The 21,149-nt window shown below is 45.3% G+C and overlaps 1 protein-coding gene across 1 annotated transcript in view; it reads left to right on the top strand.

The window, feature by feature from the left end:
* Nucleotides 1-10,370: 10,370 nt before the first annotated feature.
* ENTPD7 (ectonucleoside triphosphate diphosphohydrolase 7) overlaps nucleotides 10,371-21,149 on the top strand; it is a 46,508-nt gene continuing 35,729 nt past the window's right edge. Inside the window, exon 1 of the mRNA XM_075612303.1 lies at nucleotides 10,371-10,389. The gene's annotated coding sequence lies outside the window, so the exon portion shown is untranslated. The remainder of the gene's footprint in view (nucleotides 10,390-21,149) is intronic.

Below are 21,149 nucleotides of genomic sequence, written 5' to 3'. Positions count from 1 at the left end.
GGTGCGCCCTCATGCCTTTTCACGGCTCCCAGCCAGTAGAGGCATAAGGAAGCGTGCGATGGCGCTCACGCTGGCCGCTATGAAACACATTTCTGCAATGTGTGTGGCCAGCGCCTGCCCAATGAGGGCAAACCAGCTCCGTGACATTGTGGCCGCGCTCCCAGACGCGCGCGCTCCTAGCCAGCCACAAATAGCCCGGCCGAGCAGGGCGTGTGACGTCACGGCGCATGAGTGTCAGTGCGCCCGCTCCCTGCCTGGCCGCGGCCTAACTGTCTCCTTTATACCCCTTACACCTCTACTGCTCTCTCATCTTAAACACTTTTCCTCACTTCACCATAATTGTGGAACTCCCTCCCACCCAGTATAGCCAAGCACCTCTCCCCACCTTGCAGACAAAACTGAAAAACAACCTCTTAAAGGAAGCATCCCAATTGCCTGAACTTATGGCTATTGTCCCTCAGTCACTCCTGCCAATCACTGCCATCTACTGCACTTATTCCCTCACCTGTCGTAAATTTCCCAACATACCACTTAGATTGTAAATTCTCCGAGGCATGGATTTCCTTTTCTATTGCCTGACTTTGTTGCACTTATTGTATTAAAATTCCCTGTATGGTATTGTCTTTGTAAAGTGCTGAGTACTCTGGGTGCTATATAAATAACGATATACATACGCAGTGTCCTGAGCATTTGGGTTGAATGTACGCTTAGTAAAGCCCCAAACTGCACCTCAGTGTGTGCAGACAGCATGGGTGGTAGAGCTGTCAATCACTGCTGGAGCTTCCAAAGTAACGCCCACAATGCCTTGCTGCTGTGGATGCAATGCACTGTGGGAAGCGACTATAGGAAGCTCCTGCTGTGACAGCTACAGAACCTCCCCCCTCCCCCTCCCCACTCCCTGTGCTAAGGTGCAGTTTGGGGCCTTACAAAGTGTGCAGACCCCACACAGCTTCAGCAACCCACTATACTGCCAGGGACCCAACTTTACAATTTTGGGGGCGAACCCCTTGGAGAAACCTTACAAACTCCCTGTTCGAAATCACTGGTGTAGAAGATCAGGCATATTCATAATTCAAAAATAAATACATTGCTTCTCTATTTTAAGAAAAAAAAATCCATTGTAGGGCTGAATTGCGAACCCAATAAATACCTTTTCTATCTTGTTTGCTATTTTGTACCTTGCATCATAACGGATTAATTCTATACATAAATAAACTGAAGTTGTAGTAGTTGTAGTGGGCCGGTGTGGAATAAAGAAGCATACAAGAAAATATAAGAGACCGAACAAGGAAGGCAGGTTGTCCAGTCCTGTGTCGAGGTTGGAGAATGGTGACGACCAGAAATAATTGTGCTAATTACCCAGCATCATTTTGTCAGTCCCAACCAGACCCTGTTTAGCAATGCATGTCATCCATAAACACGTCCCTCACTCCCTGACTCCTACATAAAACAGGCTTGTCAAGTCTTTAAAACTTGTGAACAACATCTACAAAAGGCCTTCATGTTGATACAGTAAAGCAGGGGTGCACAAACTGGGGGCGCGGGATTTTTTTTGGGGGGGCACGTGTGGTTGCAGAGGCCCTGTGTTCTTCCCCAAGGCATTTATGCTGAGGTATCGCGCGAGGCCTCTGTATTGCTTGGTGTTGCAGCCTGGATTCACTGTTGCTGTATCCAAGGACGGGCCTAACAACAACAAGAGAGTGCCAGGAAAAGAGTAGGGGAGTGCAAGATAGTATAGAAAACAGATATTACACTGATTAGTACGTAAAGTAGCTTACACAACAGCTATGGGGCATGTAGTGATTTGTTATGTATGAGTTGCATTGACCCCTTCACATCCCTATACCACTGTGCTATTATTGTATGATTGAATTCAGCTATTTAGCTGTTGTGTAAGCTACTTTACCTATTAATCAGTGTAATATCTCTGTTTTCTATACTATCTTGCGCTCCCCTACTCTTTTCCTTGCACCTGTGATGGGAGCTTTGTGACAGGCTATAATAATACACCAAATAACTGAGTTGAACTGAACGAGGCTTAGATATAATAAAGTATATTTATTCCTTAAATAGGTGAACACACAATATAGTACAGTAACAGGCAAGAAGTACACTTACTTGGGGGTGGGGAATGAGAAGTATCATGTAGCAATTCTCCAGCAATCAGGTAACAATTCAGATGGTATAGAAGACAAAGGATATAGGGTTGACCACAGTTTATATATCTTTTGTGACCCTGTCCTTAACATTAAGTACAGGTGATTGGACAACAATTACCTGTATCCAATCTTTAACGTGGGAACACATTTAAATCCATGCCCCCCTGCTAGTTAGCTCATGCGCACTAGGACCCTGGGGTCTCATTTCTGTAGCCCCACATTTACATCAGGAATGCCAGCCAGTCTACCAAATGGAGTTTCTGGCAGGATACTCTTTGTTGGAAGGTGTAAAATGTGACACTCATGGACTGGTCTGGTTTGAGTCGTCTCCGCCCTCAGGTAAACAGTGAGGGTGACAAAATCCTTTGAACAACACTTAAGTCCTAGACACTGGGTCACCTCTCTGACCATATGCTTCCTTGTATGCAAAGGAATTTCCTCTGGGTTTTATCCCTGCCTTGGGATACAGCGTTATAGGTAAAATACAAACATATTAAAATATCCGGTTCCATTGGGCCTAGCGGGTCCAAACTACCCAGATCTTAATGCCGGAACTGGGACACCATTTGGTCCGAGTTTCAGCCCGCTATGACCTTCGGAACCGGAGTTACACAAATACACCTTAAACCGTTTCCTATTTTAATACAAACATATCCGCTGTAAATTAAATCACGCTTTTTCACTAAATTCCCATTGAAAACAACGGGCTCCGCCGCCATAGACTTTCAATGGCAAACCGCCGCCATTGGCGGCTATGGGAATCCGCCGCCATAGACTTTCAATGGGGCAGCGCCGCCGTTGAAGTCTATGGGGCTTCTCCGCCATAGCCGGTCAATGGAAATTGGCCGCCATTGGAGTCTAAGGGAAAAGTCCCGAACTTTCAAGGGGGTCCATACTCCGTCGGGGTTGGTCCAAGAGGGTCAAGGATGGTTCTGCAGCCATGCCGGAGCAGTGCCTACAGATACCCCAAACCTTGGCCCTCAGGACCCTCCGGAACCGGAGGTATGGATTCATGGTTTTCAGCTTTTCACACTTAGTCGAATTCCTGAGCTGTTTCTGCCGCTGCCATTGGAACCTATGGCGCGACCCGCTCTCTCGGCACGACCCTTCTCGGGGGTACAGGATACGGGGACCCGGTGGTGGTCGAGTGGGGGGAGGTCTAGGGACTAGGGGCAAAAATAATTTTATTTCTGGGTGCCCTAGAACTGTAGATTCCCACGCCACTTAACGTTGAACTTGACTAACAGTGATCAAAGCTCTTTTTCAGAAAAAGTATCCGCTTTGCGGTTTTGCGGTTTGGACGGCAGCCAACTCGTTCCTGAAAAGCGCCGTCGAGGAATCCCCATTGAAGTCAATGAGCCCATTGACTTACAATGGGAAACCGCCGCTCCTCCTCTCGGACGCCACCTGCTGGTCTTCACGGGAAACAGGACCAAAACAGCAAGATCCGCCATTGAAATGCATTGAGCTCTAATGGTGGCCTATGGGACCCTGCAAAATGGTGCCTGAAAAGGCGGGAAAATTACACAAAGGGCTATAATCACTAAAGAACTATTAACCCTTGCCCTCCCGGATGTATCCCAGCGTGTGGGTGATGCAGCCACATATAACACAATATATAGCAATAAAGCATGGGGACAGGGGCATATACATTTTCAGGCTATAACAAGGGTTAAATCATATTTCTGGACCGCGGCCCAGTTAACCCCTTGTCTCCCTGGTGAGGTCAGGGGATGGCCAAATGGGGTGTAACCCCTTTGATACCGGGCCACCCCCTTTCTCCCTCTACAGCACCACTGTAGGATCACGGGACAAACCTCTTCGGATCAAGCTGCAGCATTTATATTGGGCCAGTATTGTATCTTATTTTCGGCCTTATTACGTGTAACCCTTTTATCCCCCCCCCCCCTAAGTGAGATGGAGGGGTACTCTCCTTCTTGGTTACCTCAAGTGATCTGGGTGCTGCAACCTGCTGGCAACAGGAGGGCTGAGGGCTCCGCGGTGGTGTGGGGAGAGCCAGGACAGGGGAAAAGATTATCTTGATCTCTGATGGTGCAGTGCCTCCAGCCAGTGAGGATCTCCTGATGATCTTCAGGAGATGGACCCCCACTGACACTCCTTCATACCCAGAGACATGAATCCACACAGCAATGTCTTTTCTTGAAGGCTTTATTGCAGGCAAGTGTACAGCATATCACAACAGATTCTTCAATGCATATGCCCTTCTCCATACTAGGGAGCTCTTCCACTGCTCATAACAGCATACTTCCCCTCCCTCCCTGCCCCTGTGGGGTAAGAGGGAGAGTACTCTTTTCTTTCCTTCTCAGCTCACTCTCTAACTCTCAACTCTGAGAACGCCACCTTATTTTCCACTACCGCTGCAGTAGAGCACATCGCCTTCATTCCGGGTACAGAAATCTCCTCCCAAGGCCCATCATCCGACATGGAGTTCAGCCCTGGTCTTCTGGACAGCGCATCCGCTCCTATGTTCAAAGGCCCGGGCTTGTATTTTAACGTGAACTGGTAGTTGAATAAGGCGGCCAACCACCTGTGACCAGTGGCATCCAGTTTGGCAGTTGTCAAGATATAGGTCAACGGATTGTTGTCCGTTCTCACTTCGAAGGAGACCACATACAGATAGTCGTGGAGCTTTTTCACTATGGCCCACTTGAGGGCGAGGAATTCTAACGTGAACCGGATAGTTCGTCTCACTGGGAGTTAAACTTCGGCTCACATAAGCCACTGGACGCAGACCAGCCGGGTACTTCTGGTGTAAGACCGCTCCCAGCCCATTGAAGCTGGCGTCCACATGCAAGATATAGGGTTTCTCCGGATCAGCATAGGCCAGCACCGGCGCTTCCGTCAGACTTTTCTTCAGTCCCAGGAATGCCTTCTCACAGTCAGAGGTCCATTTATCTCCAAAAGGGGTCCTAGGAGGGGTAACTTTCTGTCGAGGCTCCTCGGGGTAAACCTTAAACAGATTATTGAGAGCCTTACATGAGTATCCTTCGACGAACCTTCTGTAATAGCCACAGAAGCCTAAGAACGATCACAACTCCATCACATTGTCAGGTCTGGGCCAGTTGACCACAGCTTCCACCTTGGCAGGATCTGTGGCCACTCCTTCGGCCGAAACTATGTGGCCAACATAGGAAACGGAGGTTCTGCAAAATCGACACTTATCTATTGATAGTTTCAAGCCTTCTTTGCCCAACCTATCCAACACCTTCATGAGACGGGCCAAATGTTCTTCGAGGGTCTTCCCAAACACGATTATGTCATCCAGATAGACGATGCACTTGCGCGGGTTCATGTCCCCGATTGTCTTCTACATCAGCCTCTGGAATGTCGCAGGAGCACCACAAATACCTTGAGGCATCCGTGTGAACTGGTAGAACACAAGGGGGCAAATGAAGGCCGTTTTTTCTTGTTCAGCTGGGTTCATGGGGACTTGATAGTAGCCTGAGCGTAGATCCAACACGCTGAACCATTGGCTGCCAGACAACGCATCAAGGATCTCCTCGATCTGGGGTAGTGTGTACTGATCAGGGATAGTACATTGATTCAAGGTACGACAGTCAGCGCACAGGCGGACGGACCTGTTTTTCTTCCTGACTATCACTATTGGAGAAGCGTAGGGACTTCGGGACTCAGTCACTATGTCGGCCGTTTACATCTCGTTGATGACATTCCTCACGTCATCTACATCCTTTGGAGCAATTTGTCTGGACCGTTCTCGGAATGGAGTGGCATCGGTCAATCTGATCGTGTGTTGGGCATTACGACTACAGCACACATCCAACTCACTTCTCTGCATTCTTCCAACTGTGCGCTCAACCGCTTCTTCCACTCTGCAGAGATAGTTGAATCTCCAAAGTCAAACTGCAAGCCATCGGTCTCTTCTTGAGCGGTAGCAGCCTTGACATGCACTACTGTCTCCACTGTTGTTACCGGGTATATCCTGCCCAGTCTTTGTCCAAATTCAAACGTCACCGGATGTGGGGAGACATTTTGCATAGACACTGTAATTTTCTCAGGAATAGCTGCTGTCCATTCCCTCATCTCTGGCACCATCTTGTACCCTCTTTTGAGATCGTCTTCAGGAGTTGTCTCTAGCGAGAACAAAGTGTCTGCAGTGCTTCGGCCCCAGTATCTGACCACGGCGGTCATATGTCTCAATCCCCTGGTGGAATCTCTATCAGGCCCTTTTCATGATTAAAAATCTCTCCATATTCTTCCTGGGAAGCGACACGTAAACATTCGTCCTTGAGGGCTGGAGGTAGCGGCAGCTTAGACAGAGGCAATTCCCCCATCTCTTGGAGATAGGCTCGAATCATGGACCTTACTACATCAGCGTTCGTTCCTAATATGATGGGGGGCACTTGGGTGCTCTTGAGTCTCAGGGCAGACCAGGGCTTCCAATCTCATTGGGTGAGTCCGATTGGTGTTCAACTGGAATATGTCGATCTGCACGCCTATCACTCCGTCGATGGGATAATACTCGTTACTGAGGCCTCACAACTTCATCTGATTAGCTGACTGTAGGGGCAGATGGCTAAGGTGTTGGTTGTAAAATGTTCTATAGATAATGGTCACCTGCGACCCGGTGTCCATCAGAGCTGAGGAGTACACGCCTTCCATGACGACTCTTATTAGAGCAGTGGGTCCTACCCAGCGGTATTCATTTGGTGGGAGGATTTCTTCCGTGGGGGCCTCCATCTTTTTTTCGGCCTCTTCTGGTAGTGCCGGGATGGAAGTGAGTGACGACTGAACTTGCACGGTGAAGGACATGGGTCCGGTAGAAGATTTTCTGGGGTGTGGACAGGCCCTTGCAGCATGACCCGGTTCTCCACAGTTGAAACAGCTAAAATCTGGCCAATATCTTGAACTGCCAGGAGATCTTGGCGGAGACCCAGGTGCCTTGGTGGTGGACGTATCTTTCTCCTTCTTACTCCCTTTCCCTTTTTGTATCGGTGCGTCCTTGGTATCTTCTTTGCAGGCTTCTTTACCCTTTTTGGGGGTGTGGAAGTGCAACTGTACCTCATGTCTTCTGATGTACCGCATTAAATTCATGTAGCTAGGTGGTACTGCAGTGATCGGGGCAGCCCGCATCACTAAAGCTATGGGGTGGCTAGGCACCGAAACCCTTCAGTAGCTGCTTGAATCGGTGTCGGTCCACTTCAGCGGCCACAACAATATGTTTGGACAAAAGATTCCCCAAGAGTTTCTCTAATGAGTCCCGTATTTCACTCTCTGCCACTAGTGCAGGGACATTCCCTACAGCTACTACATGACTGGGTGGTTCCCTGACCTTGAAGGCCCAGACGTGGACTTCCTGACTTGACGGAGCGAACATGATGAACAATTTGGATAACAATATAACACAGAAATTCTTGGGCACCCCAGGTCAGAATCTCAGCAGCGCCTCCAAATGTAGCGGGTGTACCCCTAGGGTACTATAACTACTGGTACTGCTGTCACCTGTGAGGCTAACAAGAGGCATAAACCTCCACCACTGGGAGCCTGGGGTATACTTACACTCAGTGCAGCGCCTCCACTGATGAGGGATCCCAACGTGGTGGGAGTGTGCCCTCACCAGAACAACCATATAGTAAATACACACACAGTTGAAGGAGAACAGTATTTACTGAGTATGTACTGTACTTAGGTAAACTTATCAGAGCATGACATCCTTACATCAAAAGCATCAGAGTATCACCCCCATGTCAATCATGGCAATACATCACATATCAGTCTTTGCATCACCCTTTGTCCTTGGTGTACCAATGTGCCAGGGCACTTAACCTCTGAGTGTCTACCAGCTATAAGGTTAATGTGAATGTGGGGGATAGCGCTTCCCTGTGTTGGGACCCGTTGGTGCACTTAATATACTACCTTCCTGGTTATTGTCCTAACCAGAATCATCCTTGGATGATCAGTGCAGTGCAATGTGATCCCACGGCGTACTGCGCTGCTCTCTGCAGAACTGGACACACAAGCTGACTCTCCAGGGGAGGGATCCCCAGCTGGATGATCCATTTGCAAATAGTCTCTGCTATGGAGTCAGATGCTCTTTCAGTTACACGCTGTACTAACAGTCAGGCACTGTCCTGCAGCATCTCTCTCTCTATGAGTACAGTGAAGGAGTCCCTGTCTTAAGGCAGTTCCCTACACCATACAGTTACTTCTCTACAGTGGCTCAGGGGACTAACTGGGCCCTGGGGATGTACCCCTGGCCTAGTCCCTGGAGCACTGCTCTGTGGACCTAACCTGCACCTCAGGTTCCCAGGCTTGACTCCTTACTTCCTCTCCCAGCAGGCAGTAGTCCTTCCTACCTTCAGAAGCAATCCAGCCATTCCATTGGCTCTCGTGAGTCACCAGGCAGCTTTCTCCCTAAGCATCATGGGAGTTGTTGTCTCTGAGCTGCCTGATTAACATTGTGACCGCGTGCGCATAGGACACTGCACCTGCGCGACTCTAATGGCCGCCACGACCTTGCCCCGCTCATGCACAACCTTCCAGGGCTCTTCCTGGCCTTTGCCGCTTCTGCGCATGCGCGACTCTGTGCTCGTGCGCGCGCACACCTAACATGGCAGCACCCTGCATAACATACTGAGGGTAAGGAGGGGGGAAACGGGAGCGCGGGGAGACCGGAGGGTACCTGGCTACATATGTATAATGTATTAACTTCATAGATATTGTTAGTTACATTGGTGCGCCCTAGTATTTTCCGATCAACAACAAGAGAGTGTCATCCTTGGGGAGGATACTGGCTGGCCACATGCCGATGATGTGATGCCTGTCAGTATTGGACCTGCCCTGTTATGGGGCAGGGTTACAAGCCCTTCCCCTGGGGTACATAAGCTGACACTCTCCCAGAAGTCAGGGCTCTCTCCCCTCCCCCTATGGAGTAGGAGCACTTACCCTTTTGTCCCATCAAGAGGTAAAGGAGCTGAGAAGGGGCCTGCAGGGCCTCAAGCCCTTTGGGTGCTAGTTCTGGGAATGTGATATCTACATGCTGCTAATAAAGACCAGTTGAACTATACGTTGTGGCTGCTTGTCTGGACTACTATCTGATGTTGCCAGTGTGGCCCATCCTGGCTGCACCAGGATCCTCACCGGCTGGAGGTGCTGCGCTACAAATGATCATCACTGAGAACCTGTCCTGACACCTCCCCATACCACAGTGAGTTCTCAGGGCCTTCTGCTCAACCTCACAGGTATGCACCGCACCAGAATGCACAGTAGCTCTATGATCTCACTCAGTGTGGGGGAAAAGGTACTACATACATATGACCTGAGGCATAGTATGATATTTGCAGTTCAAATGTTTGTTTGAGAGACTAGAACTATATATGTTTTCAATTCCTGAGCTTCTGGACAAAATTAGCAATAGGAGCATCTGTTCATTATTTTCACAAAGGCATATGCACGCATAAACATATGCTAAATTCACTTTTACTAGTTCCTTCCTCTTAATAATCACTTAATCTTCTACACCCTGAACATTTTCATAATTGTTTTGTAAATGTGACATATACATTATAAGAAATGTCAGTAAGGATAACAAATCAAACATCTCTCAGACATAACAGAAGGTCCATCATTTTGATTGGTAGGACATCATACATACCAACGATAATGGAATATGATTAGTATAATAAAGTTGAGATGGGTCAACAGAGAAATGTACTGTATCTTTTCTCTCTCGCCATTAACATCCTGCCTTATCTTCCAGCTTTGGAAATGTTTGTTTCCCAGCGGAGAAGAAAAAAAAATACATCACATGTTTCAAGCACACAGTTGGGTTACAATTACTTCTCTATTTCAAATATTACAAAGAGGGAATAGCCTTGACCAATCTGCTCTCCTGACCACACAATGTAGCAATCAGTTACAGGCGTACAAAACTAGGAAATAACATGCACACAAAACGTGGAAATATGCAACCAACCGACTTATTGAGTCAGGACAGTCGAAGGAGGAATAAAACAAAGAAAGGTTTGATAGTAGAAGATGATTTTGTTTCAAAGTTCTTTTGACACAGCTCATTGTGTTTTCCGGAGTCGTTTTAAAGCATGTTCTTAAGCCTGGGTTTGGCCCTGATACCGACCTTTGTCCTGTCCAGGATCTACCAGAAGTTATAGTGGGACAAACACGACTCGTTGTGTACAATCAGTAGGACCAAACGTTTGCCTCCTCTCACTTGCAGAAGCCCACGTGGTAAAAGGTGAACATTCATGTATTTGTCTATGATATTTTTCTCACTTACTCAGACTGAGGATAACCAGTTATTTTTTTATCACTAACTGGAATGGAAGGGGTTAAGAAGCTTTATTGTATGCGCCTTTTACTGTATATGCAGCCTCATGATGCCGAGTAAGTGGAAATGCACTTTAAATGCGTATTCCCGCCTACAGTAAAAACTTGTAATAAGCACCTTCTTTATTAAAAACAATCACGTCATTGTTTAGGTTCTAATTGATTTATGATATTTTTTCTTCTTGTCGGCGCAGTGTCAGGACTGCAGCCCGTACCCAACAAATAACCTGATCAAAGGCTTGTACAAGGGTAGCAGCCCTTCATTTTCTATACTTATTATGGAATATTGTAATTATGACTGTATTCCTGCTGGTAATGAGTGGTATTATGCTGTCATTGGTAATCTTTAAACTATAGTAAAATTAACATTATGGTTTCCATTGAATAGACATGGATTTTTTAGTTTTGTTTGGATTTTGCATTTATCCTGCTTGGCATAGACCCAGATACTCATGATTAATCACACCTCAGCATCACTAGGACATAGATTTCTCCTACAGGTAGGTTCATGCTTTAAAACATCCTGCTAGGAAACAGGATCCAGAGCCGCCTCCTTCCTCCTATGCAGCCAGCTGAGTGACTGAAAGAAGAGTTACACATATTTACTATTAACATAACATGATATCCTTGTTTGCTCATTTTCTCACATTTATGCACAATGCATAAGTGACATCATGCATTCCCAAAGCTTTTCATTGCAAATAAAGTATTTCATATTCAGTCGCTAAGCTTCATTTTACTGCAGTAAGCACATCATGTAATATTCAGATGTCTGTGCTAACTGCAGTACCATGAAGCCCAGTGACTCAATATTAGTTTACATGGCAAGGTTTCCAATGCTGGGCCAGTATATAAACGCACACACACATATGTGTATACGCCTACACACACATACACACACACATAACCCCCCTCCTAAAGTGTTACTAACAATACTGATATATGTTGAACCCCACCCTGGTTGCTATGGGGCTCCATACGTCACACAGAGGTATTTAAGGAGGAGGGACTGTTCTGGAAGGTTAGGTTCCAGGAGGCCCAGAGGAGTGGAGCCTCGGGGATTGGAGATGGGTATGTTAATAAGATGATTGCATAGACCAAGCCCCTCTGATTATGTTACAGATAGGGCCAGTACCCCTTAAGTAAGGAGCCCTTAAAGACAGAAAGAGTCCTGTACAGTTTCAGTAAAAGGAATACGGCACGCTATAGAGGGTCTCAAGAAAAGAGGGCACCCGGGTGTCTGCTGATAAGCTCTATCCGTGGATCAGCACTAAAGTTTCTCATCAGTCTGTGTGGAAGTGGCAGTTCTCAAATACAGACAGCAAGGTATTGGATCAAGCACAATGAGACCTATCATGATTTCCTGTAGGGGCCTCGAATAGTTGGATCACTATCTAAAGGGTTCCAAAGAGACAAAGGGGGCCGGATCCCACAACTACCTAAGCAACTGTCAGAGTACCTCCATCGAAGTGTTAAGAGTGGACACAGATGGAAAATAAGTATTTGTGTATGTCTTTGTATCAAACTCTGTACACCGTGTCAAGATATGTATGAGTTGTCCCTGAGTTGGGGACATAAATAAATGACGGTTGTACTATAAAAGTTCCTGGCGCCCATTATTTCACAACCTTGCTACCTCATCACCCAGCCACCCGAATGTCAGCACCCCAAGTCAAGGCAAGCCCTAAGGAGTAGCCATATAAATACCACACCGATGTAACCTCCCTAGGAAGCCAGGCAGGGAGGGTTTATATATATATAAATCAAGAAAAAGAATGAGTATTGGCACCTTACCAAATCCCCACTGACACAGGACTGTAATGTGAGGATACTAAATAAAAAATTTGAACAATAACCATGTATAATAATAGTAAACAATATATAGATTATGAAAAAATAAAATTAAAATAAACCAATAAAACCACAAAAAAGAATATATGTAAAATATACAATACAAGTGCAAGTCCAATCCAAAAAACACTGTCCTTCAGAGTCTCTGCAGCCTGAAAAGAGGGACCACCAAATCTCTCATGGATATCTAAGAAAAAAACAAAAAACAACAGGCGCACTCATAGTATAGTAGATTAATAAATTTATAAAGGACTGGTAAAGGTAAAATTGCGCACTCACAAACAAAACAAGAACATAAGCAGTTATGAGTATACTCAATCGCCAACAGTACAGGATACCAGCAAGGCAAACATCTTGGGGGCTCCACCAAGTGTAGCAGATGTCACCGTTCACGTCGCCTCTGTATGCCGAGTACTTCCTCACTCCAGTCGGGGTCTCGCGAGAGTTGTGACGTCAGCGGGGGTGTTTAGGTAGCCTCTGATTCCTCACCGCAAGCAAGCTCTGTGTCCGTAGAACAGCAAGGCAAACGTCTTGGGGCTCCACCATGTGCAGCAGACAACACCACTCGCGTCGCCTCTGTACGCCGGGCACTTCCCCACTCCGGTCGGAGTCCCGCAAGAACTGTGACGTCAGCGGGAGCTTGTCTCTGACTCCTCACCGCAAGAAAGCTCTGTATCCATCAGACTCGATCGCAATAATGCTCAGAATAAAGTCCAAATGCCAATATGTTTGTGGATACGCATATGGGAACATATAAAATTAATATTCGATGTCAAACTTGATCCGAAACACACCATATGCGTTTCGTCCTTAAGACTTCATCAGGGGGTATATAAATGACATGGAACTGCAAACATATTATATACATATGTTAACCAATCATAGCTAGACATAACTAATTGCGTAATTGACAACATGAGAGTGGTTTCAATAATTGGACACTGACACAATTTTCATAATTTTGGCTCTGTCCTTTGTGATGCTTTACCAGGCCTTTACCACAGCTGTCTTCAGTTGTTGTTTGTTCGTGGGTCTTTCTGCCTTAAGTTTTGTCTTCAGCAAGTGAAATGTATGCTTGATCGGGTTGAGATCAGGTGATTGACTCGGCCATTGCAGAATATTCCACTTCTTATTCCACGCCTTAAAAACTCCTGGGTTGCTTTTGCAGTATGTTTTGGGTCATTGTACATCTGTAAAGTGAAGCGCCTTCCAATCAACTTAGCTGAATTTGGCTGAATCTGAGCAGACAATATATCTCTATACACTTCAGAATTCATCCGGCTGCTTCTGTCTTTTGTTACATCCTCAATAAACACTAGTGACCCAGTGCCATTGGAAGCCATGCATGCCCATGCCATCACACTGTCGCCACCGTGTTTTACAGATGATGTGTTATGATTTGGATCATGAGCCATTCCAAGCCTTCCCCAAACTTTTTTCTTCCCATCATTCTGGTACAGGTTAATCTTAGTTTCATCTGTCCAAAGAATGCTGTTCCAGAACTGGGCTGGCTTTTTTAGATATTGTTTGGCAAAGTCTAATCTGGCCTTTCTATTCTTGAGGCTTATGAATGGTTTGCACCTTGTGGTGAACCCTCTGTACAGGCATACCCCGGTTTAAGTACACTCACTTTAAGTACACTCGCGAGTAAGTACATATCGCTCAATAGGAAAACGGCAGCTCACGCATGCGCCTGTCAGCACGTCCTGAACAGCAATACTGGCTCCCTACCTGTATCAAAGCTGTGCGCAAGCAGGGAGACTATAGAGCCTGTTACAAATGTGTTATTTACATCAGTTATGAACGTATATGACGATTGCAGTACAGTACATGCATCGATAAGTGGGGAAAAGGTAGTTCTTCACTTTAAGTACATTTTCGCTTTACATACATGCTCCGGTCCCATTGCGTACGTTAATGCGGGGTATGCCTGTATTTGCTCTCGTGAAGTCTTCTCTTTATGGTAGACTTGGATAATGATATGCCTACCTCCTGGAGAGTGTTCTTCACTTTGCTGGATGTTGTGAAGGGGTTTTTCTTTACCATGGAAAGGATGCTACGATCATCCACCACTGTTGTCTTCCATGGACGTCCAGGCCTTTTTGTGTTGCAGAGCTCACCAGTGCATTCTTTTTTTCTCAGAATGTACCAAACTGTTGATTTGGCCACTCCTAATGTTCCTGCTATCTCTCTGATGGATTTTCTTTTGTTTTTGCAGCCTAAGGATGCCCTGTTTCACTTGCATTGAGAGCTCCTTTGACCGCATGTTGTGGGCTCACAGAAACAGCTTCCAAATGTGAATGCCACACCTGGAATCAACTCCAGACCTTTTACCTGCTTAATTGATGATGAAATAACGAAGGAATAGCCCACTTTTGAGTAAATTGGCCAATTACTTTTGGTCCCTTGAAAAAGAGGGGGCTACATATTAAAGAGATGTAATTCCTAAACCCTTCCTCCAATTTGGATGTGAATAGCCTCAAATTAAAGCGGATAGACTGCACTTTAAGCCCATATTCATTAATTAACTGTAACATGAATTTATTTTGGCAAAAGCCGAAATAACAAAACTTGCATCAGTGTCCAATTATTTCCGGACCTAACTGTAGCTCTAGGTATCTTATAGACAAGGTCCCAGTCTACTAGCTGTATTTACCTGTTATTTACTATTTGTATGGATACAGAAGCATAGAATGGGTGAACAATTCGGAGCCCATAGAACCAGTGAGAAATCTCATGGCTGCACATCCCTTTTCCCTCCCCTCCTTTTCCCTCTCCCTTCTCCTATTATACTAACATTATCAAACCCCAAACATCTCTACCCAATCTCCAATATCTTTTTACAGAATTCAGCAAAATATCAGTGTGGGCGGACGCTCACAGAGGTATGCAAGGGAGACTCGTTATTGTGAAATTAAATAAGCCTTTTATTGCGCCTGTTTCCTTAACATCAGGAAACCATCCAAACAAGGGGTAAACAAAGCTTCTATTCACTTGGGAGTATTTCTAGTGAAATACTATGCAGTTCACAACTCCCTTAGATAAGCATGTCTCCCATCCCCAATCATATAGCATGAGATGAACAGATATAAAAAGTCTTGTATATGAAAGTCTTATCTGTTTGTAGTGGTTTGGAGGGAAAATCTTCTCTGTCCCTGGTTCAGCTCCCTTTTCCTCAGGGTGTGTCAGCATTCAGGTTTAGAAGTTTTCCCTGTGTCTTGAAAGCAGCTTTGCTGTGTCTTCTGGCAAGGCTCAAGACAAGTTGTGAGAGTCAAAGACAATCTCTGCTCTGTGTCCAAGTTCAGCTCAGGTATTAGCTAAGGAGTCTCACTTACTGTCTCAAAAGACAGGCTTTTCTAAGCAATCTAATCAGGCAGGTGGTGTTTGTTAATTGACTACCAGCAGTTAACCACCACACTGCTGGATTGGAGGCACATTACTTGAACAGGGATAACTCCCCTGTTACATACCTCCCCTGTTTGTGGGAAGCTCGGGCTTGCCACGGCCAAAGCCCATCCTTCCACTCTCATTCTAGATATCTCTGTGACTTGAATGAGAGTGGATGGAGGAAGAGAACCCTCAGTCCTGCTGGGATTGGAGCCCTTTCCCCAGTTTATTCGTGTCTCCTCCTGAAGGTGCTTGAGATCAGCACCCCTCAGTCGTTTGAGGAGGACTTTTTCTAAGTATAGTCTTTTTACTACGTGCGCGGTCATGAGATTTCCCTTGCGTCGGGTGCTCGTCTTATTGTAGGCATACTGTATGGCAGCAGTTGCAGAGCGTTTAAAAACAGCCCTTTGAGTTTTCCACTCTTACAGCTGTCTCTCCGCCCTTTTCCCACTCAATGGGGTTGCTAGTTCAGCCTCTTTGGGGTTAAGTTGTAATTCCACACCCACTTCCAGAGAAGTCTTGCAAGTCTCTTCTCAGGGAATTTATCTGCACGCGTTGCTTTCTCTGAGCTTGATTCCACATTTTGATTGCATTGTGAAGCACTATGAATTTCTTTGCTCGGGCCACAGTTACTTGTTTTAGTTTCTGGACCTTCTTGTGCTCCCTTTTGTGCCGGGTCACCTGGGTTCTAAGCTTGGCCTCTAGCGATGCTTTGGTGACGCTCAGGGTAGCCTTCCGTTTATCATGCTGCTTTGCGGGGACATACTGGGTCATCAGACGTTCCTGCAGCACTTGAATTTCTTTAACAGCCTGCAGATTTTCTTCCTGCAGAGTTCGCTGCTTCTCCTCGGCCTTCTCGAGGTGCGTACAGAGACCTTGCAGTTGGTTCTGCAGTCGGTGCTCTGCTTCAAACTTCTCACCTTCCAAAAGTCTATTTATTTCCTTAAGCTCGTGTAGCTTTTCATTCCTTTCCTTGACTTCGTCTGTCAACTGAAAATTTTCTTCTTTCAGTTTTAAGTTTTCTTTTTTTAATCTTGAATTTTCTTTTTTTTCAGTCTCTGTACTATTCAGGGCCTCTTTGCAGTCCTCCTTCCATTTACACACATCGGCTTTGAGAATGACAGTCTCCTGGCGTGAGACTTCCTTCTCTAGGTTGAGGGTCTGAAGCTTCTTCTGAGAGACTTTGAGATCTGTATCAAGATTGACAATAGTTTCTTTAGATATGTCCAGCTCCTCAGTGAGACTGTGTAGTTCCTTTCTGGAAACTTCCAGGTCTGTGCGGCAGCTGTTGGTCTCATGATGTGAGGTATCCAGTGCTCTGCGGAGTGTCTGAAACTCTTTCTGAGATACTTCCACCTCTGTCCGGACATTGTTGACCTCCTGTTGTGAGGCATTCAGCTCTACGCGAAGAGTGTGAACCTCTTGCTGAAAGACTGTCATCTGCTTTAGTGCCTCCTCATACGTCCGCTTCAGCTTAGTCATCATTTTATCAGATTGTGTCTGCTTTTCATCCATGGCAGAAATAGTAGAATTTGCAGTATCTAGCTCAGTCTTGAGATCGTCCAATTCTGTCTTGGCTGCAGAGTACATTGCGAGCACATGTTCCTGTAGCTTCACGTTATTTTTCAGTAGCTCCGCGTAACCATCTTTCTTTTGTTTCAGTTGTTCACGGAGTATATCATAGTCATGCCTGGCATTTTTCAGGGCATCCTCAGGGCTGGTCAAGGGATCGACACTCACTGGTTCCGGCTCCACTTCCCTGGGATGGTTGGTTGAGGGTTCCTCACTGTTGGCACCGGACAGACACTTCTTTGGGGTACACGACTCCTGCCTTGGGCCCTCTGGATATTCGGTTAACCGCAGGACGAATTCTCCATTTTCTCTAGTCTGCAGGGCAACTCGGTCCCCCTTTTCCTCCACAGGATCTGCGGACGTGTCTGTTCCTTCCACGGTAAGTGAAGAACCGCTTTTCTTTTTCCACTTTTTTGTTTTGGATGACTCCGTCCCATCCGGAATACTGGGGTCTCCTTCTTTATTTGATGCTTTAGCAGCTTCATTATATACGCCAGGCTTTTCTTGCAGTTGCTTTAGCTGACAGAAATATTGGGTGATCTGCTGCTCCTGCTCTTTCTCTTGTCGATCATATTCGTCATCATAGAGGGCGGTCTTTTCTGTTTGTGCCGAGTTCAGGCACCCCCACCATTCTTGGGGTGTTTTGTGGATGTGACTCGGTTCGGGTTCCCCGTAAGAGATGTCTTCCTCTTTATTGGACTGGAAGGGCCACTCTTCCGTGGGGTGGGTTCATTACAGGAACGCTGCATCTTGTCCTCCATTTTTAGGCTATCAGGTGTAATTTTCTTCCTGACCTCAGGAGGCGCTATTGCAGTTGTTGCCACTGTATTTGCTAGAACCCCCAATTGTGGTAGTCCTACAGGTGTGCATATTTTGCTTGTAGAGGTCGTAGCTCTCACAGGCATCTCTGTAGACTTTTTCTCTGTAGACTTTCTCTGTAGACGTTTTACAATATCAGCAGTACTGTGCATGCATTTTCTCTCATCAGGTATACAAGATGTGCAGTTGCTAGGTAAAAACGTCTATTTGCTTTACACCATTTACTTGCTAGGTATAATCTCTCATTAGGTATGCTGAATGTGTAGTTGCTAGGTAAAAACTTCTGTTTGCTTTACACCATTTACTTGCTAGGTGCAATCTCTCTGCTTCAACCACATAATGTGGTTTTCTGCTTGAGTTCAGTCTCAACTTTGGGTATTATGACATTCACTCTTCACACTTTGGGATACCTTTTACACAGTTCAGCAATTCCTTTTTTATCTAGTAGGCAATTTTACCCTCAGCACTTGTTTATTGAAAATTCCCCTGCTTCAGCACAGTCTTGCATCAATTTTCATATTTTTCTGCATATACTCCATTCACAACTGGTAGTCCTATGCGGTGTGGCAGCCATTACTTGCAGAATCAGTACCGCTCATGGGTCACCATTTGTATTCACTGCTTCAGCTAAACATTTGAAAATAACAAACGCCTATCCCTTTCAAGGGCTAACTCACTTCTTGAACCCTGACTATGGCTGGAAGGCAAACGCCCTATTTCAATGACCATATTACACTTTGTGATAGGCAAATAAAGGTTTACTTGCTTCAGCAGTCTCTCTCTCCTCTTGGGATTGGGGAAAAGAGTCCATCTGTGGTTTTGTAAGTTTCAGTGCAGTGATTTCCTGCCTGGGTGTGTCGCTTTAATTATGGTCTCTGCTGCATGAGATTTTTTTTTTTTTTTTTTTTTAAAGTTGCTCAGACTGTTTGTAGGCAAAAAGCATTAAAAAAAATTTCACAGAACAAATCTCCGGTCCTTTCTAACTTCAAAGACCCCCTCTCGTCCCACTTCGGACACCATATGTGGCGGACGCTCACAGAGGTATGCAAGTGAAACTCGTTATTGTGAAATTAAATAAGCCTTTTATTGCGCCTGCTTCCTTAACATCAGGAAACCATCCAAACAAGGGGTAAACAAAGCTTCTATTCACTTGGGAGTATTTCTAGTGAAATACTATGCAGTTTACAACTCCCTTAGATAAGCATGTCTCCCATCCCCAAACATATAGCATGAGATGAACAGATATAAAAAGTCTTGTATATGAAAGTCTTATCTGTTTGTAGTAGTTTGGAGGGAAAATCTTCTCTGTCCCTGGTTCAGCTCCCTTTTCCTCAGGGTGTGTCAGCATTCAGGTTTAGAAGTTTTCCCTGTGTCTTGAAAGCAGCTTTGCTGTGTCTTCTGGCAAGGCTCAAGACAAGTTGTGAGAGTCAAAGACAATCTCTGCTTTGTCTCCAAGTTCAGCTCAGGTATGAGCTAAGGAGTCTCACTTCCTGTCTCAAAAGACAGGCTTTTCTAAGCAATCTAATCAGGCAGGTGGTGTTTGTTAATTGACTACCAGCAGTTAACCACCACACTGCTGGATTAGAGGCACATTACTTGAACAGGGATAACTTCCCTGTTACAATCAGGCTATAAAATTAATAATGACAAATCGGAAGCCCTAAATTTAACCCTCTCGGCCCAAGAAATTAAGTTACAACAACTGAATTTTAATTATAGGTGGAATTCCTCCCATATCAAATACTTGGGAGTTAAAGTTCCCAGATATTACGGTTCTCTCTATCAATGTAATTACCCCCCTCTGTTTGACAGAATCAAAAAGGACCTGCTGACTTGGGATAAGTTCCAGATATCATTGTTCGGGAGATGAATATACTCCCTATACTGCAATATTATTTTCAGACCCTGAGAGCAGCCTCAGAGCTAAAAAAAATTATTTGGCAGGGCAAAAGGCCCAGCAGGGCTAGGTCCGTTATGCTGACCTCAAGAGCAAAAATTCTATCTCATGATCCAGAATATTATCAGAGACGCAACAGAGCTGATAATCCCTGTGGACCCTTAGGCTATTTGCTAGCAAAACCAGTAGAAGATATTAGTCAACCCCTGAGACGGTTGATCTTGTTTATACTAACAGCAGCTAGGTGTTCGATAGCGGCCTCCTGGAAGAAACGTGTCCCCCCTTCCAGACAAACAGTAGAGAAATGAATAAACGATGTGATGATTATGGAAAAGTTGATGTGTGCTTGAAACAATTTACTGACAATTTCTACAGAACCTTGGATCCATGGCTGGAGAAATGAGATGAGACGAGGATAATTAAATGTGGTTTGGTCGGACTGGTCGGATCCGGGTTCTCCAGAACAGGGGCCTCCCGGGACTGATAGTATCGGGCAAATAAGACAAAACTGACTTGGTTCGGATGGGTGGATGTATGTGAGACTTTCTGTTGGGTTTGGCGGTGGATGGGGTGGATAGGGGCCTCTTTCCCCTCCCCCCCCACACTTTTTTCCCAGGTCGCTTTTATTTCCTCCTTGTCTGTTTTCTTTGTATACCACTGTTACTCAAGTGCAGTGCAATTTTATTTATAATTCGACTAAAATGTCTCTTGGATCCATATTTATGTATCAGTTGGTCATTTATAATATCTGTAATATGACTTATATAACTTTATTTGGTTCCTTCCTTTTATCTATTTTTGTTATTTTAGTAATTACATCTGACTGCAGTTGTTAATTTTATTATGCTGGAAACGTCAATAAAAATATCTTAAACAAAAAAAATAGTTCGAAGGGACATAGGCTTCATACCAGAATTATAAGGAATGCAACAAAAGTTGCAAAAGGGAAATACGATTAGGAAAACTTTTAAATGAAAAAAGGATTGCAATAAAACATAAGATCAACCCTAAAAAGTTTTTGAAGAACCTTACTAACAAAAATATTACAAAAGAGAAAGGACTGAAAGGACCCTTTCAGTGTGAGATGGGTATGCACATTATTGGAGATAAGGAAAAGACGGAGGTATTAAATACATTCTTTG

This window comes from Ascaphus truei, chromosome 8 (assembly GCF_040206685.1).
Source record: "Ascaphus truei isolate aAscTru1 chromosome 8, aAscTru1.hap1, whole genome shotgun sequence".
Classification (NCBI taxonomy): domain Eukaryota; kingdom Metazoa; phylum Chordata; class Amphibia; order Anura; family Ascaphidae; genus Ascaphus; species Ascaphus truei.
Note: the sequence above shows the minus strand (reverse complement) of the source record. Positions and strands in the feature narration are given on the sequence as shown.